Genomic DNA, 12,540 nt, shown 5'->3' with positions numbered 1-12,540 from the left:
AGGTTCAGGAACAGTTATTAGCCCTCAAACATCAGAAAGGAGGTACAGTACACTGAGGACCCACACCACCTGGTTCAGGAACAGCTATGACCCCTCAAACATCAGGAAGAATGTACAGAAGCCTCAGGACCCACACCACCAGGTTTGGGAACAGTTATTACCCCTCAACCATCAGGAAGGAGGTACAGTAGCCTCCGGACAAACACCACCAGGTTCAGGAACAGTTATTACCCCTCAACCATGAGGATGGAGGTACAGGAGCCTCAGGACCCTCACTACCAGTTTGAGGAAGAGTTATTACCCCTCAACCATCTGGAAGCAGGTACAGGAGCCTCAGGACCCACACCGCCAGGTTCAGGAAGAGTTATTACCCCCCAACCATCAGGAAGGAGGTACAGGAGCCTCAGGACCCACACCACCAGGTTCGGGAACAGTTACTACCCCTCAACCATCAGGGAGAAGGTACAGGAGCCTCAGGTCCCACACCAACATGTTCAGGAACAGTTATTACCCCTCAACCATCAGGAACGAGTTTCAGCAGCCTAAGGACCAAGACCACCAGGGGCAGGAACAAATATTACCCCTCAACCATCTGGAAGGAGGGACAGGAGCCTCAGGACACACCACCAGTTTCAGGAACAGTTATTATCCCTCACCATCAGGAAGGAGGTACAGGAGCCTCATAACCCACACCACCAGGTTCAGGAACATTTATTACCCCTCAACCATCAGAAAGGAGGTACAGGAGACTGAGGGCCCACACCACCAAGTTCAGGAACAGTTATGACCCCTCAAACATCAGGAAGAATGTACAGCAGACTGAGGACCCACACCACCAGGTTCGGGAACTTTTATTACACCTCAACCATCAGGAAGGAGGTACAGTAGCCTCCAGACAAACACCACAAGTTTCAGGGACAGTTATTACCCCTCAACCATCAGGAACGAGTTTCAGGAGCCTAAGGACCAAGACCACCAGGTTCAGGAACAATTAATACCCCTCAACCATCAGGAAGGAAGGACAGGAGCCTCAGGACACACCACCAGTTTCAGGAACAGTTATTCTCCCTCAACCATCAGGAAGGAGGTACAGGAGCCTCATAACCCACACAACCAGGTTCAGGAACAGTTATTAGCCCTCAAACATCAGAAAGGAGGTACAGTACACTGAGGACCCACACCACCTGGTTCAGGAACAGCTATGACCCCTCAAACATCAGGAAGAATGTACAGCAGCCTCAGGACCCGCACCACCAGGTTTGGGAACAGTTATCACCCCTCAACCATCAGGAAGGAGGTACAGTAGCCTCCGGACAAACACCACCAGGTTCAGGGACACTTATTACCCCTCAAACATCAGGAAGGAGGTACAGGTGCCTCAGGACCCACACCGCCAGGTTCAGGAACAGTTATTACCCCTCAACCATCACGGAGGAGGTTCAGGATCCTCAGGTCCCACACCACCAGGTTCAGGAACAGTTATTACCCCTCAACCATGAGGATGGAGGTACAGGAGCCTCAGGACCCTCACTACCAGTTTGAGGAAGAGTTATTACCTCACAACCATCTGGAAGCAGGTACAGGAGCCTCAGAACCCACACCGCCAGGTTCAGGAAGAGTTATTACCCCCCAACCATCAGGAAGGAGGTACAGGAGCCTCAGGACCCACAACACCAGGTTCAGGGACAGTTATTACCCCTCAGCCATCAGGAATGGGGTACAGTAGCCTCAGGACACACTTCACCAGGTTCGGGAACAGTTATTACCCCTCAACCATCAGGAAGGAGGTACAGGAGCCTCAGGACCCACAACACCAGGTTCAGGGACAGTTATTACTCCTCAACTTGAGGAAGGAAGTACAGAAGCCTCAGGACCCACACCTCCATGTTGAGGAACAGTTATTACCCCTCAACCGTCTGAAAGGAGGTACAGGATCCTCAGTACACACACCACCAGGTTCAGGAAGAGTTATTATCCCTCAACCATCAGGAAGGAGGTACAGGAGCCTCAGGACCAACACCACCAGTTTCAGGAACAGTTATTACCTCTCAATAATCAGCGAGTAGGTACAGGGTCCTCAGGACACACACCACCAGGTTCAGGAACAGTTATTACACCTCAACCATCAGGGTGGAGGTACAGGATCCTCAGTACACACACCACCAGGTTGAGAAACAGTTATTACCCCTCAACCATCAGGAAGTAGGTACAGGATCCTCAGGTTCCCACACCAACAGGTTCAGGAACGGTCATTACCCCTCAACCATCAGGATGGAGGTACAGGAGCCTCAGGATCCACACCACCAGGTTCAGGGACAGTTAGTACCCCTCAACTATCAGGAAGGAGGTACAGGAGCCTCAGGACCCACACCACCAGGTTCAGGAACAGTTATCATCCCTCAACTATCAGGAAGGAGGTGCAGGAGCCTCAGGACCCACACTACCAGGTTCAGGAACAGTTATTACCCCTCAACTATCAGGAAGGAGGTACAGGAGCCTATGGAACTACACCACCAGGTTCAGGAACAGTTATTACCCCGCAACCATCAGGAAGGAGGTATAGGAGCCTCAGGAGCCATACCAACCTGTTCAGGAACAGTTATTACCCCTCAACCATCAGGAAGGAGGTACAGGATCCTTAGGTTCCCACACCAACAGGTTCAGGAACGGTCATTACCCCTCAACCATCAGGATGAAGGTACAGGAGCCTCAGGATCCACACCACCAGGTTCAGGGACAGTTAGTAGCCCTCAACTATCAGGAAGGAGTTACAGGTGCCTCAGGACCCACACCACCAGTTTCAGGAACACTTATCATCCCTCAACTATCAGGAAGGAGGTGCAGGAGCCTCAGGACCCACACTACCAGGTTCAGGAACAGTTATTACCCCTCAACCATCAGGAAGGAGGTACAGGAGCCTCAGGAACCACACCAACAGGTTCAGGAACAGTTATTCAGCGAGGAGGTACAGGGTCCTCAGGACACACACCACCAGGTTCAGGAACAGTTATTACCCCTCAACCATCAGGGAGGAGGTACAGGATCCTCAGGACACACACCACCAGGTTCAGGAACAGTTATTGCCCCTCAACCATCAGGAAGGTGGTTCAGAAGCCTCAGGACCCACACCACTAGCTTCAGGAACAGTTATTACCCCGCAACCATCAGGAAGGAGATACAGGATCCTCAGGACCATCACCACGAGTTTCAGGAAGAGTTATTACCCCGGAACCATCAGGAAGGAGGTATGGGAGTCTCAGGAACCACACCACCAGGTTCAGGAACAGTTATTGCCCCTCAACCATCAGGAAGGAAGTACAGGAACCTCAGGGCCCACAGCACCAGTTTCAGGATCAGTTATTACCCCTCAACCATCAGGAAGGAGGTACACGAGCCTCAGGTCCCACACCAACAGGTTCAGGAACGGTCATTACCCCTCAACCATCAGGATGGATGTACAGGAGCCTCAGGACCCACACCACCAGGTTCAGGGATAGTTATTACCCCTCAACTATCAGGAAGGAGGTACAGGAACCTCAGGACCCACACCACCAGGTTCAGGAACAGTTATTACCCGCAACTATCAGGAATTGGTTACAGGAGCCTCAGGACCCACACCACCAGGTTCAGAAACAGTTATTACCCCTCAACCATCAGGAAGGAGGTACTGGGTCCTCAGGAACCACACCACCAGGTTATGGACAGTTATTATCCTGCAACCATCAGGAAGGAGGTACAGGAGCATCTGGACCCACATCACCAGGTTCAGGAACTGCTATTGCCCCTCAACCATCAGGAAAGTGGTACAGAAGCCTCAGGACCCACACCACCAGGTTCAGGAACAGTTATTACCCCGCAACCATCAGGAAGGAGATACAGAATCCTCAGGACCATCACCACGAGTTTCAGGAAGAGTTATTACCCCGCAACCATCAGGAAGGAGGTTTGGGAGCCTCAGGAACCACACCACCATGTTCAGGATCAGTTATTACCCCTCAACCATCAGGAAGGAGGTACAGGAGCCTCAGGACCCACACCACCCTGTTCAGGAACAGTTACTACCCCTCAACCATCAGGAAGATGGTACAGGATCCTCAGGTCCCACACCAACAGGTTCAGGAACGGTCATTACCCCTCAACCATCAGGATGGATGTACAGGAGCCTCAGGACCCGCACCACCAGGTTCAGGGATAGTTATTACCCCTCAACCATCAGGAAGGAGGTACTGAAGCCTCAGGAACCACACCACCAGGTTCAGGAACAGTTATTATCCCTCAACCATCAGCGAGGAGGTACAGGGTCCTCAGGACACACACCACCAGGTTCAGGAACAGTTATTACCTCTCAACCGTCAGGAAGTAGGTACAGGATCCTCAGGTCCGACACCACCAGGGTCAGGGACAGTTATTACCCCCTCAACTATCATGAAGGAGGGACAGGTACCTCAGGATCTACACCACCAGGTTCAGGAACAGATATTACCCCGCAACCATCAGGAAGGAGGTACAGGAGCATCTGAACCCACATCACCAGGTTCAGGAACTGTTATTACCCTCAACCATCAGGAAGGTGGTACAGAATCCTCAGGACCCACACCACCAGGTTCAGGAACAGTTATTACCCCTCAACCATCAGTGAGGAGGTACAGGGTCCTCAGGACACACACCACCAGGTTCAGGTACAGTTATTACCCCTCAACCATCAGGGTGGAGGTACAGGATCCTCAGTACACACACCATCAGGTTCAGGGACAGTTATTACCCCGTCAACCATCAGGATGGAGGTACATGAGCCTCAGGACCCACAACTCCAGGTTCAGGGACATTGATTATTCCGCAAACATCAGGAAGGAGGTACAGGAGCCTCAGGACCCACACCACCAGGTTCAGGGACAGTTATTGCCCCTCAACTATCAGCATGGAGGGACAGGAGCCTCAGGACCCACACCACCAGCTTCAGGGACAGTTATTACCCCTCAGCTCTGAGGAAGGAAGTACAGAAGCCTCAGGACCCACACCTCCATGTTGAGGAACTGTTATTACCCCTCAACTACCAGGAAGGAGGTACAGAAGCCTCAGGACCCACACCACCAGGTTCAGGAACAGTTTTTACTCCTCAACCATCAGAAAGGAGGTACAGGAGACTGAAGACCCACACCACCAGGTTCAGGAACAGTTATTGCCCCTCAACCATCTGGAAGGAGGTACAGGAGCCTGAGGACCCACACCAACAGGTTCAGGAACAGTTATTACCCCTCAATCATCAGGAAGGAGGTACAGGAGCCTGAGGACCCACACCACCAGGTTCAGGAACAGTTATTACCCCTCAGCCGTCTGGAAGGAGGTAAGGAGCCTCAGGGCCCACACCACCAGGTTCAGGAAGAGTTATTACCCCTCAACCATCAGGAAGGAGGTACAGGAGCCTCAGGACCAACACCACCAGATTCAGGAACAGTTATTACCCCTCAATCATCAGGAAGGAGGTACAGGAGCCTGAGGACCCACACCACCAGGTTCAGGAACAGTTATTACCCCTCAACCGTCTGGAAGGAGGTGCAGGAGCCTCAGGACCCACACCGCCAGGTTCAGGAAGAGTTATTATCCCTCAACCATCAGGAAGGAGGTACAGGAGCCTCAGGACCAACACCACCAGATTCAGGAACAGTTATTACCACTCAACCATCAGCGAGGAGGTACAGGGTCCTCAGGACACACACCACCAGGTTCAGGAACAGCTATTACCCCTCAGCCATCAGGAAGGAGGTACAGGATCCTCAGTACACACACCACCAGGTTGAGAAACAGTTATTACCCCTCAACCATCAGGATGTAGGTACAGGATCCTCAGGTCACACCACCACCAGGTTCAGGGACAGTTATTACCCCCTCAACCATCAGGATGGAGGTAAAGGAGCCTCAGGACCCACACCACCAGGTTCAGGGACAGTTATTGCCCCTCAACTATCAGGAAGGAGGGACAGGAGCCTTAGGAGCTACACCACCAGGTTCAGGAACAGATATTACCCCGCAACCATCAGGATGGAGGTACAGGAGCCTCAGGACCCATACCAACCTGTTCAGGAACAGTTATTACCCCTCAACCATCAGGAAGGAGGTACAGGATCCTTAGGTTCCCACACCAACAGGTTCAGGAACGGTCATTACTCCTCAACCATCAGGATGGAGGTACAGGAGCCTCAGAATCCACACCACCAGGTTCAGGGACAGTTAGTAGCCCTCAACTATCAGGAAGGAGGTACAGGTGCCTCAGGACCCACACCACCAGTTTCAGGAACACTTATCATCCCTCAACTATCAGGAAGGAGGTGCAGGAGCCTCAGGACCCACACTACCAGGTTCAGGAACAGTTATTACCCCTCAACCATCAGGAAGGAGGTACAGGAGCCTCAGGACCCACACCACCAGGTTCAGGAACAGTTATTATCCCTCAACCATCAGCGAGGAGGTACAGGGTCCTCAGGACACACACCACCAGGTTCAGGAACAGTTATTACCCCTCAACCATCAGGGAGGAGGTACAGGATCCTCAGGACACACACCACCAGGTTCAGGAACAGTTATTGCCCCTCAACCATCAGGAAGGTGGTTCATAAGCCTCAGGACCCACACCACCAGCTTCAGGAACAGTTATTACCCCGCAACCATCAGGAAGGAGATACAGGATCCTCAGGACCATCACCACGAGTTTCAGGAAGAGTTATTACCCCGGAACCATCAGGAAGGAGGTATGGGAGTCTCAGGACACACACCACCAGGTTCAGGAACAGTTATTGCCCCTCAACCATCAGGAAGGAAGTACAGGAACCTCAGGGCCCACACCACCAGTTTCAGGATCAGTTATTACCCCTCAACCATCAGGAAGGAGGTACACGAGCCTCAGGTCCCACACCAACAGGTTCAGGAACGGTTATTACCCCTCAACCATCAGGAAGGAGGTACTGGGTCCTCAGGAACCACACCACCAGGTTATGGACAGTTATTACCCCCTCAACTATCAGGAAGGAGGGACAGGAAACTCAGGATCTACACCACCAGGTTCAGGAACAGTTATTATCCTGCAACCATCAGGAAGGAGGTACAGGAGCATCTGGACCCTCATCACCAGGTTCAGGAACTGTTATTGCCCCTCAACCATCAGGAAAGTGGTACAGAAGCCTCAGGACCCACACCACCAGGTTCAGGAACAGTTATTACCCCGCAACCATCAGGAAGGAGATACAGGATCCTCAGGACCATCACCACGAGTTTCAGGAAGAGTTATTACCCCGGAACCATCAGGAAGGAGGTTTGGGAGCCTCAGGAACCACACCACCATGTTCAGGATCAGTTATTACCCCTCAGCCATCAGGAAGGAGGTACAGGAGCCTCAGGACCCACACCACCCTGTTCAGGAACAGTTACTACCCCTCAACCATCAGGAAGATGGTACAGGATCCTCAGGTCCCACACCAACAGGTTCAGGAACGGTCATTACCCCTCAACTACCAGGAAGGAGGTACAGGAACCTCAGGACCCACACCACCAGGTTCAGGAACAGTTATTACCCCCAAATATCAGGAAGTGGTTACAGGAGCCTCAGGACCCACACCACCAGGTTCAGGAACAGTTATTACCCCTCAACCATCAGGAAGGAGGTACTGGAGCCTCAGGAACCACACCACCAGGTTCAGGAACAGTTATTATCCCTCAACCATCAGCGAGGAGATACAGGGTCCTCAGGACACACACCACCAGGTTCAGGAACAGTTATTACCCCTCAACCGTCAGGAAGTAGGTACAGGATCCTCAGGTCTGACACCACCAGGGTCAGGGACAGTTATTACCCCCTCAACTATCATGAAGGAGGGACAGGTACCTCAGGATCTACACCACCAGGTTCAGGAACAGTCATTACCCCGCAACCATCAGGAAGGAGGTACAGGAGCATCTGAACCCACATCACCAGGTTCAGGAACTGTTATTACCCTCAACCATCAGGGAGGTGGTACAGAATCCTCAGGACCCACACCACCAGGTTCGGGAACAGATATTACCCCTCAACCATCAGTGAGGATGTACAGGGTCCTCAGGACACACACCACCAGGTTCAGGTACAGTTATTATCCCTCAACCATCAGGGTGGAGGTACAGGATCCTCAGTACACACACCATCAGGTTCAGGGACAGTTATTACCCCGTCAACCATCAGGATGGAGGTACATGAGCCTCAGGACCCACAACTCCAGGTTCAGGGACATTGATTAGTCCGCAAACATCAGGAAGGAGGCACAGGAGCCTCAGGACCCACACCACCAGGTTCAGGGACAGTTATTGCCCCTCAACTATCAGGATGGAGGGACAGGAGCCTCAGGACCCACACCACCAGGTTCAGGGACAGTTATTACCCCTCAACACTGAGGAAGGAAGTACAGAAGCCTCAGGACCCACACCTCCATGTTGAGGAACTGTTATTACCCCTCAACTACCAGGAAGGAGGTACAGAAGCCTCAGGACCCACACCACCAGGTTCAGGAACAGTTATTACTCCTCAACCATCAGAAAGGAGGTATAGGAGACTGAGGACCCACACCACCAGGTTCAGGAACAGTTATTGCCCCTCAACCGTCTGGAAGGAGGTACAGGAGCCTGAGGACCCACACCAACAGGTTCAAGAACAGTTATTACCCCTCAATCATCAGGAAGGAAGCACAGGAGCCTGAGAACCCACACCACCAGGATCAGGAACAGTTATTACCCCTCAGCCATCAGAAAGGAGGTACAGGAGCCTGAGGACCAAAAACCACCAGCTTCAGGAACAGTTATTACCCCTCAACCGTCTGGAAGGAGGTACAGGAGCCTCAGGACCCACACCGCCAGGTTCAGGAAGAGTTATTATCCCTCAACCATCAGGAAGGAGGTACAGGAGCCTCAGGACCAACACCACCAGATTCAGGAACAGTTATAACCACTCAACCATCAGCGAGGAGGTACAGGGTCCTTAGGACACACACCACCAGGTTCAGGAACAGTTATTACACCTCAACCATCAGGGTGGAGGTACAGGATCCTCAGTACACACACCACCAGGTTGAGAAACAGTTATTACCCCTCAACCATCAGGAAGTAGGTACAGGATCCTCAGGTCCCACACCACCAGGTTCAGGGACAGTTATTACCCCCTCAACCATCAGGATGGAGGTAAAGGAGCCTCAGGACCCACACCACCAGGTTCAGGGACAGTTATTGCCCCTCAACTATCAGGAAGGAGGGACAGGAGCTTTAGGAGCTACACCACCAGGTTCAGGAACAGTTATTACCCCGCAACCATCAGGAAGGAGGTACAGGAGCCTCAGGACCCATACCAACCTGTTCAGGAACAGTTATTACCCCTCAACCATCAGGAAGGAGGTACAGGATCGTTAGGTTCCCACACCAACAGGTTCAGGAACGGTCATTACCCCTCAACCATCAGGATGAAGGTACAGGAGCCTCAGGATCCACACCACCAGGTTCAGGGACAGTTAGTAGCCCTCAAATATCAGGAAGGAGGTACAGGTGCCTCAGGACCCACACCACCAGTTTCAGGAACACTTATCATCCGTCAACTATCAGGAAGGAGGTGCAGGAGCCTCAGGACCCACACTACCAGGTTCAGGAACAGTTATTACCCCTCAACCATCAGGAAGGAGGTACAGGAGCCTCAGGAACCACACCACCAGGTTCAGGAACAGTTATTATCCCTCAACCATCAGCGAGGAGGTACAGGGTCCTCAGGCACACACCACCTGGTTCAGGAACAGTTATTACCCCTCAACCATCAGGGAGGAGGTACAGGATCCTCAGGACACACACCACCAGGTTCAGGAACAGTTATTGCCCCTCAACCATCAGGAAGGTGGTTCAGAAGCCTCAGGACCCACACCACCAGCTTCAGGAACAGTTATTACCCCGCAACCATCAGGAAGGAGATACAGGATCCTCAGGACCATCACCACGAGTTTCAGGAAGAGTTATTACCCCGGAACCATCAGGAAGGAGGTATGGGAGTCTCAGGACACACACCACCAGGTTTAGGAACAGTTATTGCCCCTCAACCATCAGGAAGGAAGTACAGGATCCTCAGGGCCCACAGCACCACTTTCAGGATCAGTTATTACCCCTCAACCATCAGGAAGGAGGTACACGAGCCTCAGGTCCCACACCAACAGGTTCAGGAACGGTCATTACCCCTCAACCATCAGGATGGATGTACAGGAGCCTCAGGACCCACACCGCCAGGTTCAGGGATAGTTATTACCCCTCAACTATCAGGAAGGAGGTACAGGAACCTCAGGACCCACACCACCAGGTTCAGGAACAGTTATTACCCGCAACTATCAGGAAGTGGTTACAGGAGCCTCAGGACCCACACCACCAGGTTCAGGGATAGTTATTACCCCTCAACTATCAGGAAGGAGGTACAGGAACCTCAGGACCCACACGACCAGGTTCAGGAACAGTTATTACCCGCAACCATCAGGAAGGAGATACAGGATCCTCAGGACCATCACCACGAGTTTCAGGAAGAGTTATTACCCCGGAACCATCAGGAAGGAGGTTTGGGAGCCTCAGGAACCACACCACCATGTTCAGGATCAGTTATTACCCCACAACCATCAAGAAGGAGGTACAGGAGCCTCAGGACCCACACCACGCTGTTCAGGAACAGTTACTACCCCTCAACCATCAGGAAGATGGTACAGGATCCTCAGGTCCCACACCAACAGGTTCAAGAACGGTCATTGCCCCTCAACCATCAGGATGGATGTACAGGAGCCTCAGGACCCGCACCACCAGGTTCAGGGATAGTTATTACCCCTCAACTATCAGGAAGGAGGTACAGGAACCTCAGGACCCACACCACCAGGTTCTGGAACAGTTATTACCCCCAAATATCAGGAAGTGGTTACAGAAGCCTCAGGACCCACACCACCAGGTTCAGGAACAGTTATTGCCCCTCAACCATCAGGAAAGTGGTACAGGAGCCTCAGGACCCACACCACCAGGTTCAGGAACAGTTATTACCCCGCAACCATCAGGAAGGAGGTACAGGATCCTCAGGACCATCACCACGAGTTTCAGGAAGAGTTATTACCCCGGAACCATCAGGAAGGAGGTTTGGGAGCCTCAGGAACCACACCACCATGTTCAGGATCAGTTATTACCCCTCAACCATCAAGAAGGAGGTACAGGAGCCTCAGGACCCACACCACGCTGTTCAGGAACAGTTACTACCCCTCAACCATCAGGAAGATGGTACAGGATCCTCAGGTCCCACACCAACAGGTTCAGGAACGGTCATTGCCCCTCAACCATCAGGATGGATGTACAGGAGCCTCAGGACCCGCACCACCAGGTTCAGGGATAGTTATTACCCCTCAACTATCAGGAAGGAGGTACAGGAACCTCAGGACCCACACCACCAGGTTCTGGAACAGTTATTACCCCCAAATATCAGGAAGTGGTTACAGAAGCCTCAGGACCCACACCACCAGGTTCAGGAACAGTTATTACCCCTCAACCATCACGAAGGAGGTACAGGGTCCTCAGGACACACACCACCAGGTTCAGGAACAGTTATTACCCCTCAACCGTCAGGAAGTAGGTACAGGATCCTCAGGTCCGACACCACCAGGGTCAGGGACAGTTATTACCCCCTCAACTATCATGAAGGAGGGACAGGTACCTCAGGATCTACACCACCAGGTTCAGGAACAGATATTACCCCGCAACCATCAGGAAGGAGGTACAGGAGCATCTGAACCCACATCACCAGGTTCAGGAACTGTTATTACCCTCAACCATCAGGAAGGTGGTACAGAATCCTCAGGACCCACACCACCATGTTCAGGGACAGTTATTACCCCTCAACCATCAGTGAGGAGGTACAGGGTCCTCAGGACACACACCACCAGGTTCAGGAACAGTTATTACCCCTCAACCATCAGGGTGGAGGTACAGGATCCTCAGTACACACACCATCAGGTTCAGGGACAGTTATTAACCCGTCAACCATCAGGATGGAGGTACATGAACCTCAGGACCCACACTACCAGGTTCAGGAACAGTTATTACCCCTCAACAATCAGGAAGGAGGTACAGGAGCCTCAGGAACCACACCACCAGGTTCAGGAACAGTTATTATCCCTCAACCAACAGCGAGGAGGTACAGGGTCCTCAGGACACACACCACCAGGTTCAGGAACAGTTATTACCCCTCAACCATCAGGGAGGAGGTACAGGATCCTCAGAACACACACCACCAGGTTCAGGAACAGTTATTGCCCCTCAACCATCAGGAAGGTGGTTCAGAAGCCTCAGGATCCACACCACCAGGTTCAGGAACAGTAATTACCCCTCAACCATCAGGATGGAGGTACAGGGTCCTCAGGACACACACCACCAGGTTCAGGAACAGTTATTACCCCTCAACCGTCAGGAAGTAGGTACAGGATCCTCAGGTCCGACACCACCAGGGTCAGGGACAGTTATTACCCCCTC

This window comes from Mobula birostris, unplaced genomic scaffold (genome assembly GCF_030028105.1).
Source record: "Mobula birostris isolate sMobBir1 unplaced genomic scaffold, sMobBir1.hap1 scaffold_3324, whole genome shotgun sequence".
NCBI lineage: Eukaryota > Metazoa > Chordata > Chondrichthyes > Myliobatiformes > Myliobatidae > Mobula > Mobula birostris.
Note: the sequence above shows the minus strand (reverse complement) of the source record.